Genomic DNA, 8,081 nt, shown 5'->3' on the forward strand with positions numbered 1-8,081 from the left:
TATTAATTTCACAGACCAAAGACAAATTATATAAAAATAGAATTGAAGAGCTATAAAACTATAGTAAAACGGCTAAAATGGTAACTCAGAGATGGATCAACCTCTCACTTATTTTTCAACTTCCAAAAACCTCCCAAAGGTAAGTTTCCCGCCTTCTTAGAATATGATAATGGTGAAAGGATAGGTTGCTGAGTTCTAGACCTCTTACAAAAGCTGTAGTACAATTCTTGTCCTCGCCATGTTATGGTGGTAAACAGCAAGCCATGGTGGCCTCTAAAGTATTACCCGTGTAGGTAAAAACAGTCCAGATCATTTGTCATCTGACATGAAGAAGAAAATATTCATATTCATTCTGAAAAAGGCAAGCTACATATAACCAAACAAATTATTTAGGGATTGTGTTGTGGACTGCTCTTTTGTTTCTGAGGGAGAAGGAAGACAGGTGGATGAAGAAGCAGCACTTGGGGATTTGGGGTTAAGTGGTGAGGAAGAAGAAGTAGAAGAGGTAGCAGATATATCACAATCCCTACGTTTGTGGAATGTCAAAGGGAGAAGGAAGTCAGAAGGGGAACAGCTAGGCTAGCAGAGAAAACGCTGAGTAATCAGACTGCACCCTAGAAACAGTCCAAAAATGTAGGGATTTGTGATCTATCTGTCACTTCTTCTTCTTCTCCTTCTTCCTCACCACTTAACCCCAAATCCCCAAGAGCTGCTTCTTCACCTGTTCTCCTTCTTTCTCAGAATCAGAAGAGCAGTCCACAACAGATTGGGTCAAAAAGAAAAGTCAGAATCATACAGGGGTTTGAGTGTTTCACTGGAGGCAAGTCTGCACCAGATAGGTTAGCAGCCTTGGATTCAGCATTTATGTGCTGCTGCTGCTGCTGCTACTACTACTCCTAAGGAGTCATGGAGCTCCAGCTGAGCTTCTGGTTGTTGTGGGAATCGCTAAAGGTGCCAGAACAAACTACAGGGTGACTGCCAAGAAAGAGGGAGAGTGATCATAATAGTAATAATAAATCTTTATTTATATCCCATTTTTCTCCCTCACAGGACCCAGAGCGGCCTACAACATATGAAAATCATGTAAACAACAATCCAAATACATCAATCTATATATATAAAAGAGTGATGGCATCAGGGCAGCGGACAAAACAACAAAACTACAGGCCCCCCAACCTCGAAATTTGACAACATAACCCATCATTCACGGCTCTAGGTTGATACAACAAAAAGAAAAGAAAAATAAAGTCCTAATTACAGGGAGAGGAATAATAGTTTTTATCCAATTGCTGCCAGTTAGAAGGCTAAGCTCCACCCACTTGGTCTCCTAGCAAACCTACTCAGACCAGGGGACAGGAAGACTTAGGCCTCACTTAGGCCTCTTCCACAGATTATCAGATTTTAACTGGATTATATGGCAATGTAGACTCAAGGCCCTTCCACACAGCTATATAACCTATTTAGAATCTTATATTATCTGCTTTGAACTGGATTATCTTGACTCCCCACTGCCATATAATCCACTTCAGTGTGCATACTAAACATAAAGACAACCATACAACAGACATTCAATACCACCATTACCTCAACAATTTCTCACCAACACCACCAGACAACACCACAGCAATGCGTGGCCGGGCACAGCTAGTAATAAATATAAAACATAAAATAAACAGTTTAAAATAATAATATACATTCACATTCTTGTGGCATCAAGTCAGATAACTCTGGGGGGGGGGGAATGATGCTCACCTCCATTTCTAAGCCAAAGAGCAGGCGTTGTCCATAGTTGCCTCCAAGGTCAGGTGGTCGGCATGGCTGGATGGTGTGCCGTTACCTTCCTGCCTTGTTCTACTCATACTTGCATTTTTTCAAACTGCAGAAGCTGGAGTTAAAGGCAGGAGCTCACCCTGTTCCTTGGTTTCAAACCACCAACATTTCAATCAGCAAGTTCAGCAGCTCAGCGGTTTAACCCTTCACTAAAGGCCTGTCTAAACAGGAAGGTTTTTAATTGGTTCTTGAAAGAAGAAAAGGAGGGAGCTGTTTTAATTTCTTTTGGGAAGGTGTTTCACAGGGTCAGGGTGGCCACAGAAAATGTCCTCTCCCTTGTTGATGTCAGTCGCATTTGTGACGGTGGTGGAAGTGATAGTAGGGCCTCACCAGAAGAGCGGGCAGGTTGGTATGAGGAAATGTGGTCAGGCAAGTAAGTTGAATCAGAACCGTTTAGGGCTTTAAAGGACAAAACCTGTTCCATGAATTGGGCTCAGAAACAATATGGCAGCCAGTGCTGGTGCTGTAGCAGAGGGATTGAACAGCTTTTTGAACTAATTAAAGTTTCCAGGCAGTCTTCAGGGGCAACCCCACATAGAGCCCATTACAGTAATCTAAGTGGGGTGTAGCCAAGGCATGGACCACCATGGCCAAGTCTGGCTTCTCAAGGTACAGGCACAATTTTAATTGTGCAAAGGCCCTCCTGGCCACCGCCAACACCTGGGCCACCAGGCTTAGCGATGAGTCCAGAAGCACCCCCAAACTGCAGACCTGAATCTTCAGGGAGAGTGTAACCCCATTCAACACAGGTTGCCACCCTATACCCTGATCTGCCTTATGAATGCCCAGGAGAACTTCTGTCTCGTCTATATATAATTTCAATTAAATCCAGACAAGACATTTCCCCTCCTTCTTGCTTGTATTGCTTTCGAACATCAGCAGAGGTATGCACAGTGGTCAAGGGTTTGGATGGAAATCTGTGGCTGGCTAGGAATGGTAGTTTCATTAACCCTAGGACTCTGGGAACTATGCAAATCTTTGTATAGACATGAAAACCCCTTAAATGACCTGGACCAGATGCAGGCAATGGGAAATAACAATAACAATAATCTGAGACAGATGCTCACAATTACTTCTCACCTTCTGTGGAAGTAGGAATACTGTATAACCGTAATACAATATTTCAACAACACAACAATAAATTAAGTCACAAAACCCCACTTTGGGGGATTATGATTTCCACACTTCTGTAGGCACATGTGCATAAATTATTCTTGGAGGTTACATCTATAGGTTCAAACTGTTTTGTTTGTTTATAATGCACACTGTGGGCCCAGTCCAGTGATACATGAAGGGCTCTGCTTGTTGTGATTGAGAACATGTATTTTAATACACAATAGAATACACATCTATTTAAAAAATAAAAAAATTGGCAGACAGCCACATCCACAATTAAATAAGCACCCAACTGCTATTTTCCTTCTTTCTGTCTAGTCTGTACAACAGCTGCTGATTATTTTTCCCTTGATAAATAGTGAATGGGATAGAATCAGACATAAGAAGGAAGGTTTACATTAATTGTACCAGCAAAAGAATATCCACATTGAACACTGAACATAGATGAATCACAATGGTTTTGCTACCTCAATCTGTCATGCTTCTTCTAAACGAATCTATATCCAACAGTGACAGTAGTTTTAAACCATTTCAGTAGTCAATGTACCATCCTACAGAATCCTGGAATCATAGAATCATACAATCATAGAGTAGGAAGAGACCTCATGGTCCATCCAGTACAACCCCCTGCCAAGAAGCAAGAAATCATATTCAAAGTACCCGACAGATGGCCATCCAGCCTCTGGTTAAAAGCCTCCAAAGAAGGACCCTCCACCATAGTCTGGGTCAGAGAGTTCCACTGCCAAACAGCTCTCAAAGTTAGGAAGTTCAGGTGGAATCTCCTTTCCTGTAGTTTGCAGCCATTGTTTCATGTCCTAGTCTCCAGAGTAGCAGAAAACAAGCTTGCTCCCTCCTCCCTATGACTTCCCCTCACATATTTATACTTGGTCATCATGTCTCCTCTCAGCCTTCTCTTCTGCAGGCTAAACATGCCCAGCTCTTTAAGCCGTTCCTCATAGGGCTTGTTCTCCAGACCTTTGATCATAATCACCCTCCTCGGGACACCTTCCATCTTTTCAACATCTCTCTTAAATTGTGGTGCCCAATATTGGACACAGTATTCCAGGTGTGGCCTGACCAAGGCAGAATAGAGGGCTAGCATAACTTCCCTGGATCTAGATGCTATACTCCTTTTTATGCTGGCCAAGATCCCATTGGCTTTTTTTTTTTTTTGCCACAGCATCGCATTGTTGGTTCATGTTTAACTTGTTGTCCACGAGGATTCCAAGATCTTTTTCACAAGTACTGCGTCGAGCCAGGCATCCCCCATTCTGTATCTTTGCATTTCATTTTTTCTGCCGAAGTGGAATATCTTGCATTTGACCCTTTTGAACTTAATTTTGTTAGTTTTGGCCCATCAAAAAAGTAACACTTTATTAGTTTTGGCCCAGTAAAAAAAAAGTAACTTTCCAACTATGGTTCTGTACAGTATAGTTCTCCAGGGAGAAGAACATCATCACCATCATCATCATCTGCTTTTGCTTGCTAAGAGAAATATCTTGCATTTGTCCCTGTTGAAGTTCATTTTGTTTATGGAACTTGTAGTTTCATAAGCTTCTAAGAATTCCCTGCTGGAGAACTTTGTTTACTCTTCTGAACAATAGTGCTAAAGCTCTCTAGGACAGAATGTTAAGTACCTCATCAAATTACGATTCCAGTGTTCCATAGGATGGAGTTATAGGCAAAAGAAGAAGAAAAATTGATATCATACTACAATAACTGCATTGTGTAGGCATATTTTCTGACATTGCTTTAGGGTTTAATATCAAATGTTTATATGTCATGGTGATGGAACTAATGCACTAATGAAGGGTCTTTTGTTTGTTGTTACCTTGTTAAGGTAACTCTGGGCTTACCCTTACATTTCTCAAATATGTCTTAAAATAGTTAAGTGGACTCCTGCACGTTTTCTTCCCATAAGGAATGTGCTGGAGCTTAGATGTTATTTATATGAATAATTTCATATTGTCTGTAATTTTTTGTGTAATAATAATTTAAAAGTAATAATTTGTTGTGGCGTCTTCAGCGCATGCGTGGGGGCATTTGCGTCCTGTACGTGGCCTAATTGGCGACGGTGTTGTTTCCTCTTCCATTGCTGTCTCCTAACCCCGTGCCATGGCAGGCCCTCACATCGGGCAGATCAAAATCAAAACAGACGTAGTGAAACGTTTGGCAAAGGAAAGGGTTATGTGTGAAAAGGAAGCAAATCAACAGGAAGAAAAGACTGAAAAAATGAAAACTGAAGATCCTGATGACTATTCAATAAAAAAGCAGATTGAAGTCTTGCAGGAATCTTGAATGATGATTCCAGATTGCCAACGCAGATTAGAGGCTGATCTTGTTCAACTATTAGAAAATGAAAAGGAATTTGAAGAAACTGACGAATATAAAGATGCATTCTCAGTACTGGAGTCAATAAAGTTAGAAGCCTAGATTGTGTTTACACTACAAAAAATATTCATATTTGTCTGTCACCTTTCCTATATACTCATGTCTAAGTTTAGAAATTTTAGTCAAAATCTCAAGCCAAAAAACCTGGGTGGATGTATCCATGATTTAGTATAAGTATTGTACCTTAACTATATATGGAGAACCTAAAAGAAGCATGTAGAATCTACATCTAACCAAATATGACATCTCCAGACATTTTCTAGGTCCTCCAGCAAGACTATCTAGTTTATCTATAGAGGTTCTTCATTTCAATGGGGTTCACAATTACATTCAGTTTCACATAACCCTAACAAATATGGTGGGGGGGGGTGTCATCCTGTAGGACAAAGTCTTTTGGGGCACTCCATTCAGTTTTAACTGTATGCTAATGTGGTGGACTCCAGGAAAAGCTTCATGCCACGATTCTGCTGCCTTGCTCTCAAAAATAATACAATACATGCTTAAGTTTCAATTATTTTTCTCTCTCCTACATTGTTATTTAATATGGTGACTGGAAGATGCTTCAGGGGAGGTAAATTATATAACACATTTATAGTATGTAAGGAGCAATGTCAGTTCACATCCCCAGGTTTTTTTTTTCTCGAAGCTAACCAGATAACTATTCTGTTACACTTTATCTTGTGTCCATCCAATTATGCTTGGTTTGAATGTGAATAAATGGCTATTGAACAAATCAATAGCCTTAGCACATGTATAATGGCTGCAAAAATAAAATCTGTTGTTACCTTAGCTGGAAGACAGGACTGGCTAAACTAAATATCGAATTAAATTTGGTTCATTAGGTTATATTCAGATTAGAAGTAGATAGGAAAGGAAGTCAATTTTAAAACTTTGACTTCTATTTCCTTCCCCTACCTCAAATTAATTAGAATTTACCAGTATAGGTACGCACTAAACATCACAATTAGGTTTTATAGGAAGCATATTAAAGTTTATTAAGGCACTGAGCAGTTCATTCACCGCAATTTGCAAAGGTATGAAGATTTTAATTTGATTTTTCCTCAATGTAGATATATATCTACAATTTAAGATACAGGTGCCCAAGATCTTGCATGTTTTTCTGTTAAATTTTTAACCTCACAACATATTTTCAGTTAAATGTTGGTGGCATATACTTAATCTGGTGGCATACACAATACATAAATCTTAAAATTTATTTATTTTTAATGAAGATTTCCTAATTGCGTACCCAACACCACTTCTCCCCACTGCAAAGAGGTAAGAGGACATAGAAAAGTGTGAAATAAAACTGAGGTGTCTGTTTCCTTGTTTTCTATTTTTTTTCAGGTAATAGATATTTATTTTTTAAAAAGAAGACTATAGTTTGCCTTACAAGCAAGGGATTTTTGTATTAAGAAATAATCCTAAATTTTGCAATTATGTTCAATGTAATGCAACACTTCATATCTTGTAATAATTATTAATTGCAATTATTTCAATTTTTCTTGTTGAAATCTTTCCATTATGTTACTTTAGGGACAAGAACAAGGTTGCCAGATTCCAGTTTCCCCAAATCCAAGTAGCTAATTTACATATTGTTGAAATTTTAAATATGCACATAATTATAATTTTTCTTCGTGTACTCTGTGAATGCACACTAATGGAGAAGGCTGCGCCTGCGCAGGCTCCAACGGATACTCTTCCAAGCTAAAGTTTGAAATTTGGCGGTAACCCCGCCCCTCTTCCCGGAGGGTATAAAGGGCGCCCTCCGCGCCCGCTCTCCAGTTCCTTTTTTTCCGCCGCAAAGCTCACTTCGGACTCTTCGTTCTTATGTCAACCACGCGTTTTAAACGGTGCACTCAGTGTGCCGCTAAGATTCCAGATTCCGACGGCCACGCTAAGTGCCTTTTCTGCCTTGGCGAAAGCCACGTCGTCGGTACCTGCCGTTTTTGCCTGGCCTTTACAGCTCAGGCCAGAAGGAATAGAGCTGCGAGACTCCGTGCAGCTCTTTATGAAAAAACTCTTGCTCCTGAGGCTTCCACTTCCACCTCGGCCTCGATGGCGTCCAGGCCTGCTCCGTCGGTATCATCTAAAACCTCGAAAACCTCGAGACCGCGACCGACCAAACCGCCCTGCACGGTGACCACCGCTACGGTATCCACCCGGTCGGGCAAGATGGGCCCTTAATCAACTTCGAGTTCGGTGGCTTCGGCCATTTCCACTCGATCCCGCCTGGCTTCGCCGCCATCTTCTTCCGCCATGAAGATTGCCTTCAAGAGGGCTCAGGAGGAATCCAGACGGGCTCAATCTGACTCGGCAGCTGTGTGCCCGATTCCCCCGACGCCGGGAAAATCGCTGAGGGTCGTGTCGAAACAACCCCCAGCAAAGAAACGAATGATCCAGAGGTCGTCCTCCTCAGCGTCTTCGAAGAAGGACGTCCCTTCCTCTGGGCCTTCCTCTAGGAGATCCTCTCCTATCCAACCAGCACAACGCCTCCGCTCCTCTTCCTCTCCTCATGGTCAGTCCTCGGATGCGGACGCTCAGGCCTCCCCCGACCGGTCGGTCAGGACGGTTATTAAGGCTCCCCAGCCGGCACCATCTCATCTTCCGGCTCGACAAGAACTTTTTCCCCCGGCTCAAACACCTGAGAGGGGTAGACAGATGACGCGCTTAGCCCGCGCCGCCCAGGCCTCCGCGTCCAAGGGCGTTCCTCCACAGCCGGCTCTCCCTGCTCCTGGGGTAAT

At 41.8% G+C, this 8,081-nt stretch overlaps 1 pseudogene; it reads left to right on the forward strand.

The window, feature by feature from the left end:
- Window positions 1-4,788: 4,788 nt before the first annotated feature.
- Window positions 4,789-5,513, forward strand: LOC100565508 (tubulin-specific chaperone A-like; annotated as a pseudogene).
- Window positions 5,514-8,081: the final 2,568 nt, after the last annotated feature.

The sequence above is a fragment of the Anolis carolinensis genome, chromosome 5 (genome assembly GCF_035594765.1).
Source record: "Anolis carolinensis isolate JA03-04 chromosome 5, rAnoCar3.1.pri, whole genome shotgun sequence".
Lineage (NCBI taxonomy): Eukaryota > Metazoa > Chordata > Lepidosauria > Squamata > Dactyloidae > Anolis > Anolis carolinensis.